At 38.7% G+C, this 13,947-nt stretch overlaps 1 long non-coding RNA gene across 1 annotated transcript in view; it reads right to left on the bottom strand.

Moving 5' to 3' along the window:
• The window catches only part of LOC139080899 (uncharacterized), a 48,496-nt gene that overhangs the window by 20,359 nt on the left and 14,190 nt on the right, over positions 1-13,947 (bottom strand). Inside the window, exons 3-4 of the long non-coding RNA XR_011535708.1 lie at positions 8,569-8,651; positions 7,167-7,216 (exon numbers count right to left, since the gene is read on the bottom strand). This is a non-coding gene — a long non-coding RNA (uncharacterized lncRNA). The remainder of the gene's footprint in view (positions 1-7,166; positions 7,217-8,568; positions 8,652-13,947) is intronic.

Below are 13,947 nucleotides of genomic sequence, written 5' to 3'. Positions count from 1 at the left end.
GAGAAGAATGTGTATTCTGCCATTTTTGGATGGAATGCTCTATATATGTCTATTAAGTCCATCCAGTCAAGTGTTTCACTTAAAGCTACTATTTCCTTGTTGATTTTTTGTCTGGATGATCTGTCCATGGAAGTAAGTGGCATGTTGAGGTCCCCTACTCTTATTGTGTTGCTGTTAATTTCTCCCTTTGGGTCTGTTAATAATTGCTTTGTGTACTTTGGTGCCCCTGTGTTAGGTGCATATATGTTGATAAGTGTTATGTCCTCTTGGTGGAATGTCCCTTTTATCATTAAATACTGCCCCTCTTTGTCTCTCATTGTCTTTTTTAACTTGAAGTCTGCTTTGTCTGATAAAAGTATGGCAACACCTGCTTTATTTTGTTATCCATTAGCTTGGAGTATTGTCTTCCATCCCTTCACTCTCAGCCTATGTTTGTCCTTGGAGCTGAGGTGCATTTCCTGGAGGCAGCAAATTGTTGGGTCTTGTTTTTTAATCCATCCAGCTACTCTGTGTCTTTTGATTGGAGAGTTCAGTCCACTTACATTTAGAGAGATTATTGTTACATGACGGCTTAATGCTGCCATTTTATCTCTTGTTTTCTGGTTGTTCTATGTTTCCACTGTTTCTCTTCCTTTGTATTTCAGACTACCATTTCATTTTGTTGATTTTCTGAGAGGGATTTCTCAGTTCTCTCTCTTTTTGTGAATTGTGGCTCTTCTCTGATTTTTTGGTTATTGTTTACCACGAGGATTGTATGAAAGATATTAGAGATGAGCTAGTCCATTTTCTTATAGCCTCTTATCTCCATTAACCTAAGCAGGTTCCTTCCTTTTCCTCTCCCCTTCTGAGTAATTGCTGTTATAGATTGTTCTGGTTTTAATGTTGTGAGTTTGTGGCTAAGTTGAAGCGTTAATCATTACTTGTGATGCTTTGTTTTCCTTTCCCTTTTAAGTTGCAATTGAGCCTTTGGCTTCCTGTTCTAGTAGAGAGCTGCAGATTTCTGATCGTGTCTGTCTATTTGTCTCCTTGCTCAGAGCTTTGTAGACCTTTGCCTTTTGTTGCTGGTGTAAGGGCATCTTTAATTATTTCTTGTAGGGGAGGTCTAGTGGTGATGAACTCCCTCAGCTTTTCTTTATCTTGGAAAGCTTTTATTTCTCCATTGTTTTTGAAGGAAAGTTTCACTAGATAAAGTATTTTTGGCTGGAAGTTTTTGTCTTTCAGTATTTTGAATATATCATTCCATTCTCTCCTAGCCTGCAGGGTTTCTGCTGAGAAATCTGCTGAAAGCCTGATAGGGCTTCCTTTGTAGGCTTTTACTTCTCCCGTGATACTCCTAATATTCTTCCTTTATGCCAAACTTTTGCCTTTTTTACTATTATATGCCTTGGAGATGGTCTTTTAGCATTAATAAAGTTGGGTGTTTGAGTAACTTCATTTATCTGTAAATCTGAAACCATCCCCATGTTTTGGAAGTTCTCAGCAATTATTTCTTTGAACAAGCTCTCTGCTCTTTTCGCCCTCTCTTCTCCCTCTGGAATACCTATAATCCTTATGTTGCTTTTCCTAATTGAGTTGGATATTTCTTGAAGAATTCCTTCATATTTTTAAAATCTTAGTTCTGTCTCCTCCTCCACCTGTAGAATTTCTACATTTTTATCCTCAAGAAGACTAATTCTTTCCTCTGCAAAATCAATTCTATTTCTTAATGATTCTAGATTATTATTTCATTAATTGTGTTTTTCCAGAATTTCTGCTTGATTTTTTTTATAGTTTCAATCTCTTTGGTGAAGAGATTCATTTTATCGCTGAGCTCCTTGAATTGTCTTTCTGTGTTTTCTTGTAAGTTGTTGAGTTTTGTTATGATGGCTATTTTGAATTCTCTGTCATTTAGCTTGTATATTTTGGTGTCTTCAGTGTTGGTTTCTGGAGAATTGTCATTTTCCTTCTGGTCTGAATTGTTGCTGCAGTTTCTCACGGTGTTTGATGAACTAATCTTTTGTTGGGGCATTTGTGGTATTCTTAGGATGCAGATTCCCCCTGTTACCACTAGGGGGGAGCAGGATCAGTGTTTCTGGCCCCACCCCGTCTGCTGGAAGCTGTGGGGGTATTATGGGTGCTTGCCCCAGCCTGGGATGCATTCAGGCACTTGTGTGGACTGTCCTTGTTGGGCGGGGCTTCCTTGGTAGGCTAGGGCCACTCTTTGGAGCCTCAGGGGTGCTCTGAGCTCCTCCTCCCTGCCAGACAGTGATCACCAGTGGGCTCAAAGCTGCCATGCCTATTCCTGCAGACTTCCAGACCATTCCCTCTTTAGGAGTGCAGCTGCACTGTGAGCACTCATGCACACCTGGGAAGTGTTTGCCCTGGCTCAGAAATCTGCTGAGGTCCCTGTTTACAATGCGCAGTCTGAGAGGCCACTGTGCTTGGTGGGTGGGGTTTCCTCACTGAGACCCAAGCTGTGGCTGCTCCTTCACTGCCCTGGGGCATGGTGTGCTCCCCCTCCCTGCCAGGAAAGTGAGTGGATGTAATTGCCACAAATTTTTAATGCTTCTTGTTCTTTTTCACCAACTTCTTAGGTGAATTTTAGCATTTAAAAATTTTTTTTTCCAGAAAATAACCTAGTCATCTAGGTTTTCAAATTTAATTGCTAGTTATTCATTATGGTATTTTATTATTTTTAGTCTCTGTTTTATCCATAGTTTTAAAACTTCTTGACTTGAAAGTGTAGCTCATTTCATTTCAACATTTCTTGTTTCTTGATAAAGGCATTAAAAGTTACAAATTTTCTTCTAAGTGAGGACATTGCTCTGTGTCCCACAAAATTTGACAAGTAGTGTTTTCATTGTAATTTACTTGAATTTCATTTGAATGCTTTACTTATTAACCTAAGGGGGTTTTAGTATACTGTTCAGTTTCTGGTCTCACAGGAACTTTTAGCAATTCTTTAATTTTATGTTCTCATTATATTATATTATTATAGGAGAACATAGGTGTTTAATATTGATACTTTGAAATTTATTGAGGCTTCCTTTGTGGCCTATTACATTGTCAATTTTTGAAAATGTGCTCAGAAATAATGTGTTGAGTTGAATTTAATTAATATCTAATAGCTGAAGATTATTAATTTGTATACTCAGATCTCCCATGTCTTGTTTTTGATTGCTTGATCTATCAATTTTAGAAAGGGGCATATTTAAACATCTAAGTAAATTGTTACCGAATAATTTATTTTCCCCAATAATATTATGAGTAGTTGCTTTATATATTTTGTGGCTTTATTGTTAGATACATATATACTCATGATTCCTCTTTCCTTCTGATTCTATTGTAACTTTTGCATGTATACCAAGACCTTTTTATCCCTTATGGGAGTTTTTGCCTTAATTCCATTTTATCAGGTATTAAGACTGCTGCCCCAGATTCTGTTGGCTCATATCTACTTGGTATATCTTTTCATCCTTATTATTTTCAATCTTTATGTACCCTTCTGTTTTATTTGTTTTAGGTAGATCATATATCGGTTTTTGGGGGGGGGTATTTTTATCCTTTTTCTCCCCAAAGCCCCCCAGTACATAGTTGTATATTTTAGTTGTGGGTCCTTCTAGTTGTGGCATGTGGGATGCTGCCTCAGCATGACTTGATGAGCAGTGCCATGTCCATGCCCAGGATCCAAACCAACGAAACACTGGGCCGCCCGTAGCGGAGCGCGCAAACCCAACCACTCGGCCACGGGGCCAGCCCCGATCATATATTGTTTAATCTCACTTTTTTTTTTTTTAAGATTTTATTTTTTTCCTTTTTCTCCCCAAAGCCCCCTGGTACATAGTTGTATATTCTTTGTTGTGGGTCCTTCTAGTTGTGGCATGTGGGACGCTGCCTCAGCGTGGTTTGATGAGCAGTGCCATGTCCGCGCCCAGGATTCGAACCAACGAAACACTGGGCCACGTGCAGCAGAGCACGCGAACTTAACCACTCAGCCACGGGGCCAGCCCCTAATCTCACTTTTTAATTCAATTTAATATTCTCTAGCTTTTAATAGTGAGTTTAAAACACATATTTATTACAGTTACTCTTATATTAAGACTTATTTCTGCTGTCATATTTTATGTTACCCATTCATTGTCATTCTTTGTTTTTTCCTGTTTTCTCCTTCCCTACTTACCAATGATGGGTCAAGTTTTCTTTGGGAGTGTTGACCTTAAACAAACAGACAGCCAGTTATTTCTCCAGGAAAAATGGGTTTATTTGGAATCAGCAAAAAATTGCAATTCGAGGTCTGCAACCACGGCGAGACATGTTCAAGTCCCCCAGCAGCAAAGGGAGGAGAAACTATTTTAAAGAGGGGAAGAGGAAGTTGAGAGGGCTATTGTAAACAGAGTCCATTGTAGGAATTGGGAGTTCAGTGCGTAGTGGCTTTTCATTGGCTGAGTTGTAACAGTCTCTCACTGGGTGAGCTTTTTGGTGGTCAAGAAGAGGAAGTCTTTCTTTTTCCTGTTGGGCTCTGCTATGGACATGGGACATGAGAGCTCCCCCTTTTGGCCTCCTGAGTCCATTTTAATGAGGTTTCTGTTTATTCATTTCCACAGAAGGAGGGACTAATGTAGCTGTTACACATCCCTTGATTAATTATTTGGCCAAACAGGTCTTGAAATGGATATAAAAGATAGCTTCAGAGAATTTTTTTATTCTTGATCAGATGGAGAACTAGCACAGGCTGCTGACTCCCCTCCCCTGAAATCAACCGTGGAGAAACTTCACAAGTGAAAGGAAAAGATGGAACCAAGAAATTAACAACAAAAACTCTTCAGACTGCCTTGGGGGGCCATAGGCAGTCATAAATTTGTACCTCTGGGAATGGTGGCAGCTTGGGGCAGTAGGCAGGCAAACGCAGGAGGAATTAGGTAGATTGAGGGAGAGCCTTGAAGTTGTCCTCTTATCCTTTCCCCACATTCTCTCAATATGATCATTTCTCTTCACATAGAAAGGGTGGAAACAGCCTAGAATGCCAGTGTCAATGGGATTCTCTCAAGGCAGCACAAAAGCACCCTTGCAGTAAAGTGTTGATAAACAGGTGTGGATTGGCCAGGGCCACACAAGCAGTCATTCCTCCCCTCTTCCTCTCTAAATTCCCAGAGCTGGTAGACTATAATTTAGGGAGACTGCCACCTCCCAATGTGGCTTCTGTAAGTATTTAAAGAAAGGATTTAGAAGGATTAGAAGAGTTGCCTTGTGTAATGGTAGCAAATGGAGGTGGTCAGCATTAGTTCTGTGGTTTCTGAGGTATTCTAGACTTGGGTTCATCCTCTCCTCTCTCCTTAAAATTATCACGAGGGACATAAACAAGTAGAGCCTGGGCTTCATCCATTCCTAATATACATTACTAGAGAGAGTAGCTGGTACCCAAGGAACATGGCCATTCTGGCCAAAATAGTTTTATCTCTGAGTAATACAACATCTGCAAAAGACAGACAGCAAATTAAACAGTGTATACCACATGAATCAGAGTTACTGGAACAGATGGCATATTAAATACTCCCGAATAGATAAGGAAGGTTATTTGAATTACGAAGCAGTAAAAGGAAGACTTAAAAAGAACCAAGTGAAAATGTTAAGTATCAAAAATATAATCATAGCAATAAGATCTTAATAGCTAGGATATATAGCAGAATGGACCCAGTCAAAGACCAAATTACTGAGCTAGAAATCAGATTGGAGTTCTTTGCCATAAAACAATAGGAAAGCATAAGGAAAAAGAAATTGTAAAATTGTAAAATAAAAGCCAAGTGATTTGGAGGTCTGAAGTGACAAAATCCTTATCATAGGAGTCTCAGAATGAAAAGAAAAATGTATGTGGAGGCAGCAAACCACAGCCTGCGGGACAAATCAGCCTGTTTTTGTAAATCGAGTTTTGTCGGAGCACAGCCACACCCATTACATGTTGTCTGTGTCTGCTTTCTTGCTAAAATGGTAGACTGAGTAGTTGCTACAGAGACCATATGGCCCTCAAAGCCTAAAATATTTACTATCTGGTCCTTTACAGAAAAGTTTGCTGGTCCCTGTTCCAATGTACCTAGGAATGGGTGGAATGAGACAGGTTAACCATAATAGTCATTCCAATTCAGAAAGAGGAAGAATGACAAACACATGGCATTCACTGTTCCATAGTAATCCTGAAACCCCAAGGACCATGAGGGTCGCCTGCTTTGGACATCCTCATGGCAGGGAATGGGTGTCAATCTCATCTAAAACTTAAGGTAGCATGGAAAACCCATCTAATCTGGTAGATAGTTATTTTAGGAAACATTTCTGTAGCATCTAATTTCATGGTCAAGGAAACTAGATGGTGAAACTATCTAAATGACTCGGAAGCTGCTGCATGCTTGAATACTCTATTAGGATAATGCAGGTGAGGTCGATAAGTTTGAGAAAAGACCAGGACTGGGGAGAAAGAAAGGAGGGGACTGTAGAAGAGAGGGATGGTAGGAAACGAAAACAGAGAGAGCAAGCAAGGGAACCCTTCTGACTTGGGTAGGGAGTTGAAGGCAGACATGGCACCAGTAGACTCTGGGCTGTTCCATACAGGCCTCTGTGCAAGGTGTACTTGATATCTTGTTGCTCCAAGTTCCTCACTCTGATAATTATAGGAACCCTTTGTCCCCAAACCCCACCTCAGAAGCCCCTGCACATAAAGAAAAGCCTGCCATCATCTCCACCCTAAAATGTGTGCTTTCATCTCAGTTTTTTCATCTATTATGAAACCCACAAAACCAGAAGTTTATTATAACTGCTGAACATCCAGAGTTCTAAGCTGTCAAAATTGGTGAATTTGTCATGTTTTTGCATTATTTGTACAGTGCTTTTTAAATAACTATTCATCAGAACACACAACTGCCCCATTCATTAGCATTTTGGACTAGAAAGGTGACAATAACCTATCTTGAAAGATGGCTTTCAAGATGATAGCTCCTTAAACATATAGTTCTGACAAACAACAAAATCCAAAGCTATACATTAGGGCAGAAGTCTGGTAAGCTTTGGAAGTTTCAAGAAAGAGTCAAGAATCAATTAAAATTTCTCCTGCTTTACCTAAAAAGAATAAATCAATGTGAGTTCATAAGTGTTTTCAAATCAGCTGAAGTTTCCCTTATTCTGAATGGAGGTGCACTTACCTTCAATCAGCATCGAGGCCTCCACCTAGCAACTGTCAAGGTCGCCCTTTCTGGATGTGGAAGAATGGGAAGGAAATGAGAAGGCAGTGTCAATTAACTGTAGATTAATTTGCAGATTAACTCTTAACACACTTGCAGATTAACTCTCATTACACTTGCAGGGTTCCTCTGCCTTCTCTAAAGGCTTCTAGAATTTTCCAGACTCCTAGAAATTTGTTCAAGATTTTGGTATTCTGCAAATTCCCTCCAGATCCCAGATGAAGGAAGTCTGACTTCAACTGAATTTTTGCAGAGAACTAATTTTGACTTCAAGGGGTGTGTGTGTGTGTGTGTGTGAGAGAGAGAGAGTGTGTGTGAGTGTGTGTGTGTGTTTTTTCAAGAAAGGGAAAGAGAATGGTAACTTGTGAGGGAAGCTCCGTGCCCCCAAAAGCAATGTCCATAAAATTAAGAAATCAATGCAGCATTCCACAGAACCACTCAGGACACCATCCTTTTTCCCTCTGCTGCTCCTACTAGCTGACTACAAAAGCAGGCAGAGTTGGCTCTGAGTTTCCAAGTGGAAAAATATTTTACTAGAGAATCGCAATTCCATCTCAAATTGGAATCAGTTAAAAGGATTACAGAGTTCAGAAAAATCTGTATTTGTCTACATTTTTTTCAGCATAAATATTTAGTAACCTAGGGTCTGGAACGATTCTTCTACGTGTCACTGTAAAAAGAATCAACCATTTTATTTTCAGAGCCAAGTCAAAAAAAAAAGAAAAGGGAAAAAAAAGAGATTAAAAAAATTCCTACCTATAGGTCCCTACAGTTTTACCAGTATAACTTCATGTGCATTATTTATGGTATTCGGGTTTTCCACCAATGGCTTTTTTTGCTTTAAGGAGGAGGTTGAGTGCTTGCTCTTGGTTTAACGTAAAATTTCCCTCCAGTTACAGGTAACTTGTGGAGACTTTGTCCTATGGCTGAGCAGATACACTGACTCATTTCACCAAAGGTGTCTTAAGCCAACACCATTTCCTACTGTGACTTAGGCCCTGCAGCTGCTCCTCAAATAAGCTGCCTTTCTCTCTCTCTCTCTTCTAGCCCTGGAGAGCCGGAGACAATTCATCCATGGCGCAGTGAGCTAAAGAGGTAGTCAACCAAAGTTCAGAGCAAGTTTTCCCGCCCCCGGCTGGCAGTCGGCCACGCCATTCCGCCAGCATTCAATGTCGGCTTCTCAGAAAATCTATTCCAAAGCTGGCACTTTACCTCAGGAGAATTTAGTCAAAGCATTTGGCACATCAGATTGTCTAAAACACAAGGTTAAGAGCTCAAAATAGCCACCCTATTCCAAGACTGTCTTAAATTAAGGAACATAACTATTAAAAGATTCTGCTACAATTGGACATGAAAACCATACCCTTCCACGAGGTAGCTGGGCAAGACTGCTTTTCCTCCTGATAAATGAACAAATATTTAATGAGCATGCACACTGTTTCTCCGCTGCGGGAATACAAAGAAAAACAAGACACAGTCATCCCCATCAAAGAGCTTAAAATTTAATTAGAGAAACAAGACATAAACACATAAAAACAAAACCTTCTACAAAATTAGAATACAAGCTTTAGATTGCAGCAGCATTAATAGCTCCATATGCTCACTGCCCAGTTTGCGGAATGTGAAGAATTTACCTGTGCTCCCTCTTTACAACATTTGTTGAAGTCTAATATCCATACAGAAAAGTGCACATATCATAAGTATATAGCTCCAAGAATTTTCATAAATGGAGCACAGCCAGGTAACCAACACCCAGGTTAAGAATAAGAACATCACCAGCATCTGGGAAGCCGCTCCTTTTCCTCCTTTCCGGTCACTAGTCTCCTCTGAAGATAACCCTTATCCTGACTCATATCACCATAAATTTGTTTTGCCTGTTTTTATACTTTATGTAAATGGAATCCTGCAGTATGTGTTCTTCTACGTCTGGCTTCTTTTGCTCAACATTTTGTTTGAGAGAGTTACACATATTGTTGTGCAGAGCCGTGGCTCATTCTTATTGCTGTGTAGTAGTCCATTGTGTAAATATTACAAAATGCCTTTATCCATTTCCCAATTGATGGGCATCTGGGTATGATGAGTGGTATTGTCATGAACATTCAAGTTCATGACTTTTGGTGAACATATGTGTACATTTCTGTTGGGAATATACCCGTGAGTGGGATTGCTGGGTTATAGGGTAGGCATATGCTCAGCTTTAGCAGATAACTGCCAAACAGATTTACGAAGTGGTTGTGCCATTTGACCCTCCCACCAGCAGTATATAAGCATTCTGGCCACCCCACATCCTTGCCAGCTTTCAGTATTTTCCACAGGACAACACACTGATAGAGCATGGCTTTGAGCAGAGGCTCATGGGGATTTGAGGCACAGCCTCTGGGCAGTTGAGAGATCTCTTCCTTCAAAGAGAGCACCCTTGAACTGTGGGCGCTCAAGTCTGACCCCACAAGCACAATTCTGCTCCTTTTCCCCAGTTCTCATCTTGCATTAGGTCATCAGCCACATGCACATACACAATCTTCTCCATTGCAAAAGAAGTTGCTTTAGTTCTCCTAAAGCAAATAAATAAATGAATCAATGAGCAAACCCATATATCCATTAACACAGAGACCAGGTAGCAGAAGCACAAATTCTTCCTGGGTTCGGCCAATTGTATCAAGAAAGATACAGGGTTTATCTATCTATCTGTCCATCTATCTAACACATATGTTCTTACTGTGTGCTAGGCCCTGTTCTAAGCCCTTTACAAATATTAACTCATTCAATTCTCATAATATATGAGCTAAACATTATCATTCTTCTAATTTTGCAGGTGAGGAAACTGAGGCACAGAGAAGTGGAGTAACTCACCCAACCTCATAGAGCACGTAAGTGGCAAAGCAGAGATTCCAATCCAGGCAGGCTGGCTCCACAGACGTGCTCTTGACCTCACATTACACTGTCTTTGTTTTTCTGGAATACTCAGGCCCTGAATAATTGCTCATCTCAACCAGTCTAATGTTTTTCTTTTTGTTTTCCCCTTGATATACCAAGAAGAGCACTTATTTCATATACCCAAATCTAAAGCAACCCCTTAGTTTTCCAAAGAGAAAATTCTGCCCCCCCAAATTGGAGCCAATTTAAATAATAAACTTGTAAAGCCATGAATTAGGTAGTCAAATGTCTATTTTAATATTTTACTTTTTAAATTTCACACATATATACAATATCACAAATTAAATAAAATAATGTATTGTTAAAATATTGCTTTTTTTCTGAACTCATGGGTCAGGAAATAATTTATTCATCTTGGACAGAGTTATATAGCTATGCCTCAGTGTCTTCATTGTCACCATAGTTATTTTTTATAACATCAGCTTAAAATTCATTCTGAGCTATTGACATACAGCATCTTTTGATTTCATATATGATGAGATTATTGGGAATTATATCCCAAATTAAAGTACCTCTTTGCACACCTTTTTAAAAATATATTTATCCTATGGGTATTATAATCACACCCTCTTCAATGGAGCATCTGAATATATTGCTCTATAAAGTGATGGTGAAAAGATTTGTTTACTACAATATCAAATGATTGTGATGGAGTCATGACCCCAGTTATAATTACTAAATCTGTGTTATATTTCTTTTTACCTAATCTGTAAAGAGACTTGTATAAACTTCCCAAATTAATATTGATTTAGGTTGTTTTAATGTTCCTCCCCAAATAGTACTTTGTCTTTCAAACTAAACTAATTCAGACTTTATAAAGACTCATACAGAGGGTGGCGATTCCTACTTTCCTAATCATGAAGGAGGGTAGGGAACTTCACCTCTGAATTCCCTCCCCCTGGCTAAATCAGAATACACAATATTACTGAATGACACTTTTTTTTTATTAACCTTTCTCTGAAATTTGTCTTCATCCTTCCCCATCTCTGCTTCCCCAAACCCTGTCCTCCAACCACAGACTGACACCTGGGTATTTAGCTGTTTCTTCAGAGAGCATGCTCAACCTTAAAGTCATTGGCCAGAAGCCAAGGAAATAACAAACAAGATAGGAAAGAGTAATACTAAAACCAACAAGGGAAGCCATTTATTGGGTTCATGCTACGTGTTAGGTACCATGCCATGCCCTTTAATCCTCACAACAATAACACACTGGGTTATTATCTCCATTTTACAGATAAAATGACTAAACCTCAGAAAAGCTAACTAATTTGCCCAAGACCATAGAACTATTAAGTTGTCTGTATTAACCAGACCTGTCTGATTCCAAAGCCCAGATTCTAAACCCTATCATGTCGCACTGTCACATTTTTAGATGGGATAACTCTCATGATAACATATTAGATTTAGTCTATAAACATAAATGTGCAAAATACATCATAGATTCAAAGGCAGATGATGGGAAATAATTTTCCATAAGGGAAGTCCTCACTGTCTTGGTAATTCTGTACCCAGTTAGATATAGCCAGATTTCCAAAGCCTGGACACGATGAGCAGACCAGAAACGGACAGATTTCTCCTGAGCACTGAGCCCCACGCTGGGCCAAAGATAAGTGTGGAAAATTCACATCCAAAGAGCAAGCTATGTGTGCATAATGGCTAAGCACCATACAGAGTTTCTGGGGTCTTCTGTTCAAAGAGCCAAGGTCCCTATTGAAATGGCATTTGGAGAACTTGCAAATAATATAAAGCAGAAAAATTAGAGCAACAGTGACCTGCTAAATCTGTTTGGCTGTCATCAGAACTCCTAAGATATAGAAAATAAAGGCTAACAGGCATTTGGTGGTGTAATAAAGAGCAAAGGCTTTGGAGTTAGAAAGAGCCAGGTTTTAACTAGCTATATGGCCCTGAACAGAAGACTTATCTTCTTTAAGTCTGTGAGATGTAAATAATAATAACTGTAATAATATCTAATTCATAAAGTTGTTGTGAGGAATCAACTAGACTATGCCTGTAAAATATTTAGCACATTCTAGCATGTGGGAAATCACTTAATAAATGATCATCATTACTATTATTATTATTTTATCCTATTTTATAAACATATTCAGCCCAAGATTAAGTGACTGAAGAGTCCCTTCTCACTGTATTTAAAGGATCTAATGGTCTCCCAGGAAAATGAGGGGGAAAGAGGCCTGGATAATATGAGGGCAGGGCATCCCCCTCTTTTGCCCATCCTCCCTGTTTCTGCATTTGTTTTGCCACACAATAACACTGCTTACAGCCCACTCAATGCCAAAATTCACATCACCATCTGAAGTAACATCTCCAAGATGAAAGGAAAAACAGATTAAAGGATGCCAGTGATGTCTCAATTCAAGCCATGGGAAACATAGCTAGATTTGTCATTCTTCCCATCCCATGTGAACAAAAGTGCCTTGTACCTGCCACATAGTAGCTGTATAACTGGTACACTGATTGGGGAATATATCTAAATTTAACATTTAATCATCTTGAATGATGCTAGACCTATTTTTTGCCAATTTTAAAAACTTTTTATGCTGGAAAATTTTGAACAAACAAAAGTTGAAAGAAGGATCCATCACCCAGTTTAAAAAGTTATCAACTCATGGCCAAACATGTTTCTTATACACCCCTACCCACTTCCCCCTTCATTTTAGATTATTTTTCAACAAATCCCAGACATCATATCACTTTGTCCCTAAGTCTTTCAGCAGGTGACTCTAAACAATGATTATTTTCTAAAACATAACCATAATGTCATTATTCCACCTAAAAAATTAACAATTATCCCTTAATATCATTAAATATCCAGTAAGTATTCAAATTCTCCCTAATCTTATTTTTTTTACAATTTGTTTGAGTTAGAATCAAAATAAGGTCCGTACTTTGAATTAGTAGATACATCCTTTAAAACTCTCTCAATCTCTAGCTTCTAACTCTCTCTCTCTCTCTCTCATTTTTCAATGTAAATTTGTTGTTGATGAAAGTATGTTGTTTGTCCTTACAGTTTTGACAGTCTAGATTTTGCTAATTGTATCCCACTGGTATTGTTTAACACGTTTCTCTGTCCCCTATAAATTGGTAGTTAAATTTAGAGGCTTGATCAGATTCTGGCTTGATGTTTTGATGAGAAAACTTCATAGATAGTATTGTGTAGTTCCATTAGGAGGCATATAATATCTGTTTGCCTCTCGTTTTGATATGGTAGCCATTGATGATCATTGACCAGATTCAATTTTTTTAAGCAAGATTTTACTATGGTTTATCCCAATATTTTTTAGAAACTAGATTTGACTTGATTAGGAACTAGACATCTGGGGCAGAAAGCTAGCTATTTTACGAAAGAGATTGTATCTCATTCTTCTTTATGCCCCTGGGCTGAAAGCATGGTGCCTGTGACATCACAAGCACTCCTAAACTGTTGGTCAAATTAAATTGGAAAACTAATATTTTCTCTAAAATGTAATTTATCCAAAGAAGGGCATGCTTTTCTACTCTCATCATTAGCTCTTATAAAGTCAAGGATTTCACCACTACCCCAACATCTAGGCTGCCTATTCTTTTTAATTTAGTCATCAAATTCTCCTCACATTCATAAAAGAAGAAATTACTATTCCTGGAATTGAGTGGCTGCAAAGGCTAACATTAGTTTTAATTCTTCCATCACATCTGCTTAAATTTCCTCATTAAGACTTTGGATACAATTTTCCCAATAGCATTACCTGGGCTATGTATGCAAATTATATCCCTGCTTACACAATTGAGCGTTTAGGGCTTACACAATTGA

The sequence above is a fragment of the Equus przewalskii genome, chromosome X (assembly GCF_037783145.1).
Source record: "Equus przewalskii isolate Varuska chromosome X, EquPr2, whole genome shotgun sequence".
Classification (NCBI taxonomy): Eukaryota; Metazoa; Chordata; class Mammalia; order Perissodactyla; family Equidae; genus Equus; species Equus przewalskii.
The sequence above is the reverse complement of the archived record's forward strand: the minus strand, read 5'-3'. Positions and strand labels throughout refer to the sequence as shown.